General features: G+C 34.1%; 1 protein-coding gene across 2 annotated transcripts in view; it reads right to left on the bottom strand.

Moving 5' to 3' along the window:
- The window catches only part of LOC149778297 (uncharacterized), a 36,460-nt gene extending 21,293 nt beyond the window's left edge, over positions 1 to 15,167 (bottom strand). The window contains exon 1 of one of the 2 annotated variants that reach the window (XM_089939112.1): positions 14,974 to 15,167. The gene's annotated coding sequence lies outside the window, so the exon portion shown is untranslated. Of the gene's footprint in view, positions 1 to 14,747; positions 14,941 to 14,973 lie in introns of those variants that run through there. The other variant, XM_089939113.1, reaches the window with a different exon arrangement.
- Positions 15,168 to 15,579: the final 412 nt, after the last annotated feature.

Here is a 15,579-nt window from a genome sequence, read left to right as displayed (position 1 = left end):
ATCTCTATGTTGCCTCGTAAACCTCTTTTACATCCTAAACACGGTTTGGGTCCAGTAGAACCTTTCCTGATATACTGATTATGATATCCGCAGCATTCACCACGGCATGTTTTATTACAAAGTTCAATCGATCCTTCTGGAAGCCATTTACATCTGCTTGTACCAGTCTGAATGGCATATAATATAATATTATATAATTAAATATATATTTTATTTATATAATATTATATTGATGGCAGAAAAAATTGTTGATACAAACACATGTGATCCCGGCTGATTATATCTATAATAAAGACAAAATTTTAAATAAAAATAATTATTGTGGTTTGGAAAGCGATCCTGAATTTATCTTGGAAAATCTATTCGAAATGAACTCAGAAGAAGAATTGAAGTATATTTCTGGATTTAATTATTTTGTTCTTCGTGATTATTACTCAATATTAGATGTATCATCGCTTGAAAAATCTGTTTTTATTACGAATAAAGCAGATGCGATAAAAGCAATAGTCATTACGATTACAGCCTTAAAGGAATAATAATACAACACTTCAATAGGTTTATTTATTCGCGTCTGATGATGATTTTGAACGAGTTGTTGATAAATTTAATAATAAATCGTCAGTTACTGAGATAATACCGAGATTCAGATTGAGATATCCAATCTTCGATATTGATTCATTTTACAAATATCAGATTGTTCATGAAAGCTACGATGATACTCAGGGTATATTTACACAGACTGTCGAAAAAATAAATCCTGATGATATTATTGATTACTTTGGAAAACTATGCGATTGTCCACGTGATCAAATTTATCTTTTTCGAAACTAATTCGGGTTATCACATCCATGTTAAATCTACTCCTGTATCATTTCAACGACAGATCGAATTAACAGCGAAGGCTAGCAAGGATAACAAGGAATGGCGCGTAGATACACAAGCTGGAGTACACAGTATAAAAATATTTAATACTAGATCGCACAAGCCCGACACGAAGACTCGATGTAAAAAAACTGACTTCACACAAAAACGTTTTACCGCGTGAACTATTAGCCTGTCCAACGAGTATTCAGCATGATGAAATAAAATATACTATCGAGGATGACCGTAAACACGATTATCCTGATGAGCTATAATAATTATGCTTCCTTCATCAGCGGTGGAACATTTATTTTGTTGATCTGATAATTTCCCCTCATTATTCGATGAAACATTTATTTTATCATTCTGATAATTTTGACATATTTTGCAAAATTTTGTTAATTTTTTTTGTGAATTAAAATATTTATCGCCGCTTTTTATTATTATTATTTTACACTTCAATAAACTTAGTACTTACATAAATGCTGGTAAAATAATAATAATAAAAAGCGGCGATATATATTTTAATTGACCAAAAAAATTAACAAAATTTTGCAAAATAATTAATAATTATTTCTGATTATTTCAGATTGTTTCAGATTATAATTATTTCTGATTATTTCAGATTGTTTCAGATTATAACTATTTCTGATTATTTCAGATTATTTCAAATTATTTCAGATTGTATCAATACCTGAATTACCTGAACTGCCCGAATCATCAAGCGCAGTGGATAACCAAGAATCTTTATCATTCATTATAAACCAGAATGAACCAGATGATTTAAAATAACCCTCAATAATATCATCGATAGATATTTTAAACTTTCTCATGATATCAAAGTAATTGGTGAATTTCATCACTTTTTCAGACTGCCATTGATACATAGTATCATTATTTATTCTATGTACTTGTAGTACTTGTGATTCAAATTTGACGCTAAAAACTCCTCAATCGTCGGTGGGTTATTATAATAATTTTTTATTGTTTCAGATTATTTCTGAATATAATTATTTTTGACTGTTTCAGATTATTTCTGATTATAATAATGATCCAAAATAATAAGAATGGTGATCCGTAATAATAATGATCCGAAATAATAATGATCCGAAATAATCCGTGATAATCCGAAATAATCGTTATTTATGGTGAGTTATTTCTTTTCAAAAGTTTATTTTGCAATCTACGTCGTGCAATCTCATCACGAGATAAATACCTCATTGATTGCTTCTGCGAAAATCCGCTAGAACATACATCAACGATTCGCATAAACATCAAATCATCATTGATTTTTTTAAAAGTAATTTTACATATTGCAACAGGTTGTTTTTTAGAATCATTGTGCTGATGTATTCAGTCATTATACTCGGTGTTTTTGGTTTAATTATTATGTTATTACAGACAAATTTGTTTATCATGATGCAGAAAAACCGTCCGTAGATGTATCGAATAATACAAGTGTCAGATTGACAAAATAAATGTTATATCAGGTGAGGAAAATCCCATACAAGTGTCAGATTGACAATCGAATAATACAAGTGTCAGATTGACAAAATAAATGTTATATCAGGTGAGGAAAATCTCATACAAGTGTCAGATTGACAATCGAATAATACAAGTGTCAGATTAACAAAATAAATGTTCCACCAAATATTTTTGTCGATGTGGAAAGTGCAACATAAAATATATATTATTATAATTTATGTTGCACTTTCCACAGTCACTTTATCACTCTACAAAGTATCAGACTGACAATCGAATAATAATACAAGTGTTAGATTGACAAAATAAGTGTTACATCGAATAATGATGGGAAATACCATAAGTATTCAACAAGCATCAGAATAACAAAATAATTGATTCGAAAAGTGACACAAATATTCAACAAGCATCAGAATGATAAAATAAATGTTCCACCGAATAATGATGGGAAATTATCAGATCAATAAAATAAAATGTTTCATCGAATATGTTGAAAGTGACACATAAATATTTAACAAGCATCAGATCAATAAAATAAAATATTTCATCGAATATGTTGAAAGTGCAAGATATTCTGATACAAGCGTCAAAATAGTTTCATCGAATATGTTGAAAGTGACACATAAATATTTAGCAAACATCAGAATGACAAAATAAATGTTCCATTGAATATGCGTAAAGTGCAACATAAACTATATAATTATTATAATTTATGTTGCACTTTCCGCAGTCACTTTATCCCTCTGTATCAAACGTTCTAAACCATCTGTTAACGCTTAATACACATAAATATTCAACAAACATCAGAATAACAAAATAAATGATGCGGAAAGTGACACATAAATATTCAACAAACATCAGAATAGTTTCATCGAATATGTCGAAAGTGCAATACAAGCGTCAAAATAACAAAATAATTGTTCCACCGAATATTTTTTGTCGATGTGGAAAGTGCAATATAAAATATATATTATTATAATTTATGTTGCACTTTCCACTTTATCACTCTACATCGAAGGTTCTAAACCATCTGTTAACGCTCCATACATGAAATTGTAATATTTCAGAGTCTTTATTGGTTATCGGGATATCTTTACCACCTCCTGCATCGATGTATTCAACGATTGAACTTCTCCATGTTTTATCGTTAATAAAATCTGATTCAACCCATACAGGATAATGTAACATAAAATCACCTCGACTAGGATTTTCTTTATCGTTCGATGATAATGTCGCACCGAACCCCATGTAAACTAGTTTTATTTTTTCTATGATGCTTCTCGTCGTTAATTTACCCGAATGAATCTTTATATCAGGAAATATACTGTACCAATTTTTCATGAGATTGTTATACTTGGCAAGTTGATCTCGATCGTGCAGCATGTTCTCGATGTGTATTTTAAGATCTTCACGCGATACTTCGACAGATGTTTCGGTGAGATCTTTATTCTGAACAATATCAGGTAAGGTAAACATCGTTAGGAAATCCCTGATCAGATCGATCTTTTCACGAGGACTAATTTTATCGGATCGGAATTTCTTGTTATTTATTGCAGTGCCGTTGTTAAATTTATCAACGATAACCTGTTGAAGCAGTATAAGATTTTTTGATACTTTGTACAGACGCTCAACTTCTTCTGATGGTAATTTTTCAACATTACACTGAAATAAGTTATTCAGGTATGTTTTCTTTGTTACGTACGGAGGAAAAGTTTCGCCAGGATCGCATTTGTAATATTTTATCGTTGAATCGGTTGAATTATCCTTGACTGGATCGACTGAATTATTCTTGATTGTGTTGAATGTACTTTCTTTTTCTTCATCGACATGGTCGGCATTATCGGTGTCGGCGTATTTTATTCGTTCTCCAATCGTTGTTTTCAGAAATTCATCAATATTATCGTTACGATTTATACTCGTAGTTTTCTTCAACAACCATGTATAATAATCATCTAGTGGTTGTTGTATTATCGAATAGCCACATCCTTACATTGATGCAGTTAATCGTGCGGTAAAAAAACTTCCTCGAATTTTTTTCTTCAACAATATCACTCATGTACGTGAATCCGCACTGTCTTGATAACTCATCTGTGTTTTGGGGCCCTGTTTGGTTTTATTTCATCAATGAGGAATTTTTCGTGGTTGATTATCAATCTTCGTACATCAGCACAAGTTGGTGGAAGATTACCATGACATGATCTTGACAAGGATGAATAATGAATCTCATCAACACATTGAAATCTATGTAGTGCTTGTTTCGTTGCTTCGACAGATCTAAGCTCATACTAGAATACAAACATTTTCTTGAATCTCGGATCAGTTATGCTAATACCTGCTTCGACGGTATGATTATAGATAACAACATCAATATCTTCATACGCGTGAATGATATCAGAGAAATCTTTTGTCTTCTGCGCAGGATCGGTATCAGCATGATAATATCTCACTCGATATCCACGTGACTGTACTATTTTTGCAAGACCTTCCACGGAATAATATATGTTGGACTTGTAATGTGAAAATACCACTATTTTTTCAGATTTTATCTGATCCAATAATAACATCCAATTGTCCTTGTGCGAGTTTTCAACGATAAATTTCTTATCATGATCCGGTTTATAATCGTTAATGACAAATTTTATTCCAGGCCTGAATAACTTGAACATTTTCCAATCATCATCGTTCATGTCTGCGTCAAGGACGATTAAACGTCCTGATGTGTTTATTAGTGCTGATAGTTCATTCCAATGTTTCTTGTATGATGATATGTTCTTGAAGATCTGTCTTCGAATACCATGCCATTCATCAATCATTAATACGTCAGGAGCACCTTTTATACGATAAAGTGATTCGACTTGCACAATTACTCGTCGTGCATCACCAGGTTTGAAAACTATTTCACCGATAATATCAGAATATGATTCTGCGTTATTATCTACGCGCGCTTTTTTGGTAAATGTTTTTCTGTACGAAATACAACATACTGATTGATGCGATTTTATTGATCTCCATGCTGCTTCAGAGTTTCCAATTCCACATGCTGATCCGTCGATGTAGTCATCGTAGATGGATTTACATCCAGAACCACCTTCATGAACAGGCGCTGACGTAAACATGTAATTAGGTGTCTTCGAAATAAATAACCCCGGACTGGTTTGTTTATGCCGCGATAAATATTTGGCATAATCAGGATTTTGTAATTATGTTTGTGCTTGTGGTTGTACGGGGGCTGGGACTGATCCTCGATCAAGTATTATACGCGGGTCATTCATCGAACTCGGACATATAACAACATAACTATGCTGACTGACTATTACGATACAATTATTACATTTATTCATGACATGTCCTGATGCAGTAACACCGTGTTGTCGTTGACAAATATTGCACCAATGACCGGGTCTTCGTCGAACATTGTATGTGTTTCGAGTGCATGATACAATACCTAGTAATTGATCTGGTTGTTCCGTCAGTTCTGTTGAAATCAGTTCAAGATCTTTATCAGAAATATCAAGATCATCAGGATAATCGTGTTTACGGTCATCTTCGATAGTATATTTTATTTCATCATGCTGAATACTCGTTGGACAGGCTAATAGTTCACGGGGTAAAACGTTTTTGTGTGAAATCAGTTTTTTTACATAGAGTCTTCGTGCCGGGCTTGTGCGATCTAGTATTAAATATTTTTATACTGTGTACTCCGTCTTGTGTATCTACGCTCCATTCCTTGTTATCCTTGCTAGCCTTCGCTGTTAATTCAATCTGTCGTTGAAATGATACAGGAGTGGATTTAACATGGATGTGATAACCCGAATCAGTTTCGAAAAGATAAATTTGATCACGTGGACAATCGCATAGTTTTCCAAAGTAATCAATAATATCGTCAGGATTCATTTTTTCGTCAGTCTGTGTAAATGTACCCTGCGTATCATCGTAACTTTCATGAACAATCTGATATTTGTAAAATGAATCAATATCGAGGATTGGATATCTCAATCTGAATCTCGGTATTATCTCAGTAACTGACGATTTATTATTAAATTTATCAACAACTCGTTCAAAATCATCATCAGACGCGAATAAATAAAACCTATTGAAGTGGTGTGTTATTATTCCTTTAAGGATGTAATCGTAATGACTATTGCTACGTAATGCTTTTATCGCATCTGCTTTATTCGTAACAAAAACAGATTTATCAAGCGATGATACATCAAATATTGAGTAATAATCACGAAGGACAAAATAATTAAATCCAGAAATATACTTCAATTCTTCTTCTGAGTTCATTTCGAAAACAAGTGTTCTATCAAATATGTTGAAACTCCTATAATATACACATATATATATATATATATATATATATATATATATATATATATATATATATATATATATATATATATATATATATATATATATATATATATATATATGTGTGTGTGTGTGTGTGTGTGTGTGTGTGTTTACGGGATTTTCATCTCTCTGAATCGAAGTGTCAGACTGATAAATAAATGTTCTATCAAATATGTTGAAACTCCCATGAGTATACTTGAATCGAAGCAGAGGTAGACACGTGATCTATGTTACTCAACGATGTACAAATTATCAGAGATAACTGTAATATTTTAGCTGTGTTTGGAGGAGTTGATACACATACGTTGAGAAATATTCTGCAGCGGTGACATGGATTAAAAACTTCTTTTTACGAGCACAGTTAACCCACATCCAGAACGGGTCTTGATAAATTAATAGCAGCGGGGGGGGGGGGCCACCGCAATAAAGTATAATATATATAAACAAAGTACATGCGAATTTCAGAAAAAAAAAAAACACAACAACATAATAAAATAACCCCTAAGATGTTTGTGACCTTTTTTCTTTTCGTATGAGGTTATGATTTGAGCAAATTATAGTTCAGCAAAAGGTCTGTTCGCCCCCCCCCCCCGCCCCTACTGCTTAAATATTTAAATTTCATGGGCATGTAATAAACTATAAATATAACAACACAGTCGTAATGTCATTAGAAGATGAACATGGTTCGGGCAACTGCAAGTACGATCATCAGGATAAAGGAATTTATGATGACAAACTATAAAGTAGGACAGAGATGAAAACACACTAATTTTGAAAAGTAGACTCTTGTTGTTCCATGCCTCTGTCTAATGTATCTTACAGAGATGCATGCAAATACATCTAAGTATGAAGTTCAAAGGCACAACAGCACAATCCTGGCCAAACAATGCCCTTTAAAAGCCAGTTCTGAAAATATAACTTCAAAGTTACCAAACTCTAAATAGAAGATAAACTATTTCAAACAAATGTAAAAGACCAATGATAATACTACTGCAGTCTTTTACTTGTCTAAAATGGTAAGATAATGTAAATATAATAAAGTAAAATACTTGAAATATCGGGTCTAAATGCTTTTGTTTTTATAAAATATAAATCTGATTCTTTACAAAATCCATGATTGTCTTATTTAGAATAACATCTAAAAGTTTTTTTTATTGATGTCACATTCATTTAATTCTGCCTCACTGTCAACTGACATTAGCAAGGCATGGACCCCCGTCAGGATCGCACTTCAGAAAGGGTATACGGGTCAGGTGTTACTCTATGACAATTTCTTAGTCATCCATATATCTTGTTACGAATCTGTGGTCTCAAAGTATGTCACAGCAAGCAAGAACCAAAGAATTTAGTAAAATTCAACAATAATTTATTTATGAATATTTAACAAGAACCTACAGCATTGTGAATTAAACCCCAAATATTCCTAAACGTTCTATCACAAGTTCAAAAGTATAGAATATTCCGAATGAATTCCAGTGATATTCTGAATGGAGTTCAATCTTGAATGTGCTTATGTACCAATACCTGGACTAGTGTTGAGATGCTAACAGTCTTCATGCATCACATTAATGAAACCCAAAATGTCTCTAAATAAATTCACAATAACTCCAAATTATGATTTAGTCTGAACGTATTAATGAGAACTTTGTATCTCTAATGATTACTTTGAATAAATCCTAAACAATTAGAACTGATCGCAACTAAATGACTGATTCCTCTTCATATTTTAACATGAGAAAAAATAGAAGGACTAGGAAGAAGGTAAGAAGTTCATTTCCAGAACATTCTCAGTTTTAAAAAGGTCTGGTTTATTACTAATACTTTGGTAAATATCATGAAAATGTATACCAGAAATTCCCGATGTAAAAACCAATGCCCTGAACTCAAATCCAAGTAAACATGTTTACGTACAGATAATAATAATTTTAAAATATAATCTACAATCAGAGACAAAAATAGATGTGTAATACGTTGTTTAAAAAACAAAAAGACATTTGTCACGTAGGACCAAACCTTTGCCCTCATTTATGGACGAAAGTCAACCACAAAGTTCAAATTAAATATACATATCGATATATAATACTTCTATGCGAAATATAGAAAAAATCATGTCTCCAAACTATACATCATGTTAAGTTTAAATATTTTTGCTATAATCCAATAAAAGCGTTTTACGAAATTAAAAGCACATCAGATTTGAACGCTTGGCACGCTCGTCGTCCAGTGTACCAGCGACTTGACCATCTCTGTCCCGTAAGCAGGGCAGCCCAATGAAGTTACACTGAGCGTTGCACATGCCAGTGCTTGTTTCATCATGCTCAGAAGTTTTGGTGGAAATCACTTTCAGTGTTGGTACACAGTCCTTTGACTGACCCGGGTACCTTAACAAACAACGTTAACCTCACAACCACCCTGGTATCTTCAGGATCCACAGCTGTTAGCACGTAATGTCCCCATCAAAGTAGCAAACTCAGGTAAACTTAAAAGGCCAATATAGTCAGGGGTACGTACACATTTATGGGATATATTCTTTCCTGACCATATTCTGTACAAGTCAACATGTAAGGTACGTCGCCATAGTTTATATGGGTCCCATCAGACCGATCGACTGGACCTCTAGCATTAAGCATTAAGGTTATATCAATTCTAGACAACAGCTTGTACAAGGTTTCAAGTAATGTACTTTATCCCAACAAGAGCCTGAAAATCCGCGATTTAAGAAACAAAATCTCAGTTATTTCAACTACAAAAAAATATTTAATCTCACATGGCAGATTTGGTGGATGGTTTTTAAAATGCCGCCATTTATACTCATACACATATTCCCACTTTAAGTTGCAGTCAATTTTTTCCCCAAAGGGCGGTCAGTTAACAACCCTTCCCACAAATGAAACAGTAACTAACGAAACCACTGAAACAGCAATCTTTTTCATCAAACCACTCGGCCGTTGGTGTTATATAACTTGGACTGACATTGCTAATGCTATGTTAACTGTCCACACCCTAAACTCGCAGTATCATTTGTTTGGTTTAAAATGGTTTGGTTTGGTTAAAAATGGTATAGTGCATACTTTTATGACAAGTACTTGCTTGAAATCAGGAAATTAGCTCTACATAACAAGAATCATATACCGGATGATAAATTTATGCTGGATACAACTCGTCATTACTGCAAAGGCAAGCTCGATGAGAATAAAACGCGTGATATTCATGCTGAATACAACTCGTCATTACTGCAAAGGCAAGCTCGATGAGAATAAAACTTGTAATATTCATGCTGGATACAACTCGTCATTACTGCAAAGGCAAGCTCGATGACAATAAAACGCGTGATATTCATGCTGAATACAACTCGTCATTACTGCAAAGGCAAGCTCGATGAGAATAAAACTTGTAATATTCATGCTGAATACAACTCGTCATTACTGCAAAGGCAAGCTCGATGAGAATAAAACGCGTGATATTCATGCTGAATACAACTCGTCATTACTGCAAAGGCAAGCTCCATGAGAAAAAAACGCGTGATATTCATGCTGGATACAACTCGTCATTACTGCTCGATGAGAATAAAACGTGTGATATTCATGCTGTATACAACTCGTCATTACTGCAAAGGCAAGCTCGATGAGAATAAAACGCGTGATATTCATGCTGAATACAACTCGTCATTACTGCAAAGGCAAGCTCAATGAGAATAAAACGCGTGATATTCATGCTGAATACAACTCGTCATTACTGCAAAGGCAAGCTCGATGAGAATAAAACGCGTGATATTCATGCTGGATACAACTCGTCATTACTGCTCGATGAGAATAAAACGTGTGATATTCATGCTGAATACAATTCGTCATTACTGTGAAGGCAAGCTCGATGAGAATAAAACGCGTGATATTCATGCTGAATACAACCCGTCATTACTGTAAAGGCAAGCTCGATGACAATAAAACTTGTGATATTCATGCTGAATACAATTCGTCATTACTGCAAAGGCAAGCTCGATGAGAATAAAACTTGTGATATTCATGCTGAATACAACTCGTCATTATTGCAAAGGCAAGCTCGATGAGAATAAAACGCGTGATATTCATGCTGAATACAACTCGTCATTACTGAAAAGGCAAGCTCGATGAGAATAAAACGCGTGATATTCATGCTGAATACAACTCGTCATTACTGCAAAGGCAAGCTCGATGAGAATAAAACGCGTGATATTCATGCTGAATACAACTCGTCATTACTGCAAAGGCAAGCTCGATGAGAATAAAACGCGTGATATTCATGCTGAATACAACTCGTCATTACTGCAAAGGCAAGCTCAATGAGAATAAAACGCGTGATATTCATGCTGAATACAACTCGTCATTACTGCAAAGGCAAGCTCGATGAGAATAAAACGCGTGATATTCATGCTGGATACAACTCGTCATTACTGCTCGATGAGAATAAAACGTGTGATATTCATGCTGAATACAATTCGTCATTACTGTGAAGGCAAGCTCGATGAGAATAAAACGCGTGATATTCATGCTGAATACAACCCGTCATTACTGTAAAGGCAAGCTCGATGAGAATAAAACGCGTGATATTCATGCTGAATACAATTCGTCATTACTGCAAAGGCAAGCTCGATGAGAATAAAACTTGTGATATTCATGCTGAATACAACTCGTCATTACTGCAAAGGCAAGCTCGATGAGAATAAAACTTGTGATATTCATGCTGAATACAACTCGTCATTACTGCAAAGGCAAGCTCGATGAGAATAAAACGCGTGATATTCATGCTGAATACAACTCGTCATTACTGCAAAGGCAAGCTCGATGAGAATAAAACGCGTGATATTCATGCTGAATACAACTCGTCATTACTGCAAAGGCAAGCTCGATGACAATAAAACGCGTGATATTCATGCTGAATACAACTCGTCATTACTGCAAAGGCAAGCTCGATGAGAATAAAACGCGTGATATTCATGCTGAATACAACTCGCCACTACTCCAAAGGCAAGCTCGATGAGAATAAAATGCGTGATATTCATGCTGAATACAACTCGTCATTACTGCAAAGGCAAGCTCGATGAGAATAAAACGCGTGATATTCATGCTGAATACAATTCGTCATTACTGTGAAGGCAAGCTCGATGAGAATAAAACTTGTGATATTCATGCTGAATACAACTCGTCATTACTGTAAAGGCAAGCTCGATGACAATAAAACTTGTGATATTCATGCTGAATACAATTCGTCATTACTGCAAAGGCAAGCTCGATGAGAATGAAACTTGTGATATTCATGCTGAATACAACTCGTCATTACTGCAAAGGCAAGCTCGATGAGAATAAAACTTGTGATATTCATGCTGAATACAACTCGTCATTACTGCAAAGGCAAGCTCGATGAGAATAAAACGCGTGATATTCGTGCTGAATACAACTCGTCATTACTGCAAAGGCAAGCTCGATGAGAATAAAACGCGTGATATTCATGCTGAATACAACTCGTCATTACTGCAAAGGCAAGCTCGATGAGAATAAAATGCGTGATATTCATGCTAGATACAACTCCTCTTTACTGCAAACGCAAGCTAGATGAGAATAAAACGCATGGTCCATGCTCAACCATAAATGTCCTGGGTTATAATTCGAGTTGTTGACAATGGAGGGGCGTTTTCTTTTTGACAAACAAAACTTCGTGTCAGGATTTTATCTATGTCTCGTAAAACCTAAACTTACACTAAATCAACCTCATTCATTTACAATGAAAACAATTACCAATGCGGTCCAAGTTTCAGGAAGAGTATTCGTGATATACATTTTTATATTGCTATATACGTCAAAACCCCATCACACACGTATAACAAAAGAGGTTTGAGGATGTATCGCGCTGAGTACGTTCTAGTTAATTTTAACTGGTCGAGCATTTTTATACGAACGCTGGATTACAGCATCATGTTATACATATATGCATCCGATTATACATATGTACAGGCGAATAAAACATGGCTATTGCGGATTTTAGTTCACAGTTGTTCATCGTGGGTTGGTATTTTGGCAAAGACTACTGTTACGTGAAAGAGTGAACACAACAAGCTTTGAAAAATATAACATATAATTTATTTCCCTGGTAAAATACTGTTAAAATGAAAAAGTATGAGAACTTACTGTTTCCAGAATCAAATCCAAAAATAATACAAGAATAACCCACGAATACAATTTTTTAAGTCCTAATATTGAAATGTTCTAATGATTCCAAGTTCGAGTCCCTACGAAGAATCCAAGATGGAAGGCGATGACGTATGTTGTAGCCTGTACGGTGTTGACGTCTACAGTTCCTTGTACAAACACAATAATTTATCCTCCGGTTTTGGAAATCCAAATAAAATTTTCAAGAAATGTCCTTGTTTAAGAGTTCTGTATGAATACAATAATATTTCCAATGAAACGAATTAATCATCTAGAATCCAAATAATCTGAAGAAAAATTAACATATAACTCAAAAACTCAAAATCTTCAATACGTCAATACAGGTTGCAACTGAAGAAAACTACTTGACATAAAGTGTTTTAAAGACCGGACTCTCCCATATCTCTCTCTCTCTCTCTCTCTCTCTCTCTCTCTCTCTCTCTCTCTCTCTCTAAAGATCATTATTACTACTCAGTATTTCGCAATTTCGAAAATGCCTAATTGCAAAATAGAGGATGACGTGATCATGTTTACATGTAAAAGCCACATAGCTCCTCTATGTCATTGATAAGAACCAATCATTTTACTCCCAAAAAAAGTTGTTTACTTGACCCTCAATCAAGTCCAGGAACTATGTCAAAAATGGAAACAATTGTTCTATTGTTAGGTATTTATGGAAAGAGTCAGGTGTTACGTATATCTGATATAATACATATTTATTTTCATTTAATTGTTTGTCAGTATTTTTTTATATATTCTATTATATGCTCTTATAATCTAAATTAATTCACTAGAGATGATACTTTTTCAGAAAATTGTTCAACCTTGACTGTTGGTTTATAAACACCAGGTGTTGATCTAAATTCTGACCTTGTTTTCAGAACTTGTAGCTACTTTCATAAACAGGTTCTATTTTATTTTAAAATGATTGGTTATTTCCAAGGTCATGATGGGAATACATTCAAGATGTAAACAATTTGTTTTTAATTTTTTTTGTTCGTGGAGTAAAAATAATTGGTTGTCATCAGGGTCGTTTTTGGTGTACGTGATATAAACACGATCACGTGACCCCCTTCTGATTTCGCAACTTGGGGGAATTTCGAAACTGCGACTTAGAATAGTGTATACATTTGTTTTATTAAGAGATCTCTCAGTTTTGGGCTTTTTATACTGATGTCAAGTTTTTTTGTTGTAGTCAGATCTTGAGCTATAATTTTCTTCAGATCAGTTGGATTTCAAAAGGATTAATTCTTTATTCTCTGGAAATATTTTGAGGAGTGCTCACACAGAAATTAGGGAAAGACATTGCTTACAAGTTTAATTTGGATTTTCAACATTGGAATGCCATTATTTGTATTTCTACAAGGAACCGTAAATAAGCACAGTACTGACTACAGCATACAGCATCGTCATCCATCTTGGATTTTCCATCAGGATTCGAACTTGAAATTATTAGAACATTTTTTTACTATGACTTTTGCAACTTAATTCGTGGATTATTCTTAGATTACTTTTGGAGTTGATTCTTGAAACCGTAAGTTCTTCCTTTTTTATTTTTACAGAATTTTTCTAACAAATAAATTACTTGTTAAATTTTAAAAAGCTTGTTGTTTTCACTCTTTCTGTGTTACTGTTTATTCGAGCCTAAATACGTAACACAGGTCAATCTGAACTTTCTGGAAAATATCACATTCCTATTAAACAAAATTGCATTATATTGACATGTAGAGAAAATATAAAGATTCCAAAACCCCAAAATAATCAAATCAAATCAAACACAAATTAAATCAAATATAAATGAAATAACATACATGTAACACTGCATAGGCTAAAATAAAGTGGTGCATGAATTATATCGCATGATCTTACCAATTGAACGTCGGGGCCCAAGCTAGGCAAACAAGTGTTTTATGTGCCACACTGACAACCAAACTTGAGTCGAGGAAATAAACAAACAAAACCACACCTTCGTGAAGTAGTATGGTTAGATGATGACGTGACAATTTTGTGAAAACTCTGGAGCATAATCCGGGACATCAAGCCACTACAATAAAGCCGAAGTATTCCGCATTCTCGTTACATGGCATGCTCTTACCTTCTGTACGCTTAAATTCTTTACCAATAGGAAGCAATCAAAGATGAAGATAATTTTCACCAACAGACTTCTAATAGAGAAACGGAATCCGCCGTAGCTGTTAGAGCCGGTACGAGCTAACCATAAAGTAACGGTTCGATTGCTTCAAGAGAATCGTTGATACTGATGTACACTAACCAGTCGCGTAGAATATGATCACGTGATCCAGGAACTCGATGTCGGTTTTAATTTCAAAATTTACGATAAGCCAGTTGCACACACATATACAAAAGTTGTGTTTAATCCCAGGTCTGTACTAACAACATATCTGTGTTGTCTAGCTATTCAAAATGTTTTTAGTTAGGTCGACTAGCAGTATCATGGGGTATGAAATTCCAAAAGCTACTATTCTTGGGTCTAATAAAAGCGCTTTTCGAAATTAAAAGCACATACAAGATATGGATGTTTTTCGTTCTCAAGACGTTAATCAGTTCTACAAATTCGTTGTGTATCTTGTTCCCCACCCCAAGCCACACCCCCAGTCGCTTGTTATGCACTTTGACGTGTCTACTAAAATGTTTCGGTCAGTCTTCTGTTCGCATATATATGCTTTAAATTGACCCTAAC

The sequence above is a fragment of the Sinohyriopsis cumingii genome, chromosome 17, assembly GCF_028554795.1.
Source record: "Sinohyriopsis cumingii isolate HCF-2022 chromosome 17, ASM2855479v2, whole genome shotgun sequence".
Lineage (NCBI taxonomy): Eukaryota > Metazoa > Mollusca > Bivalvia > Unionida > Unionidae > Sinohyriopsis > Sinohyriopsis cumingii.
The sequence above is the reverse complement of the archived record's forward strand: the minus strand, read 5'-3'. Positions and strand labels throughout refer to the sequence as shown.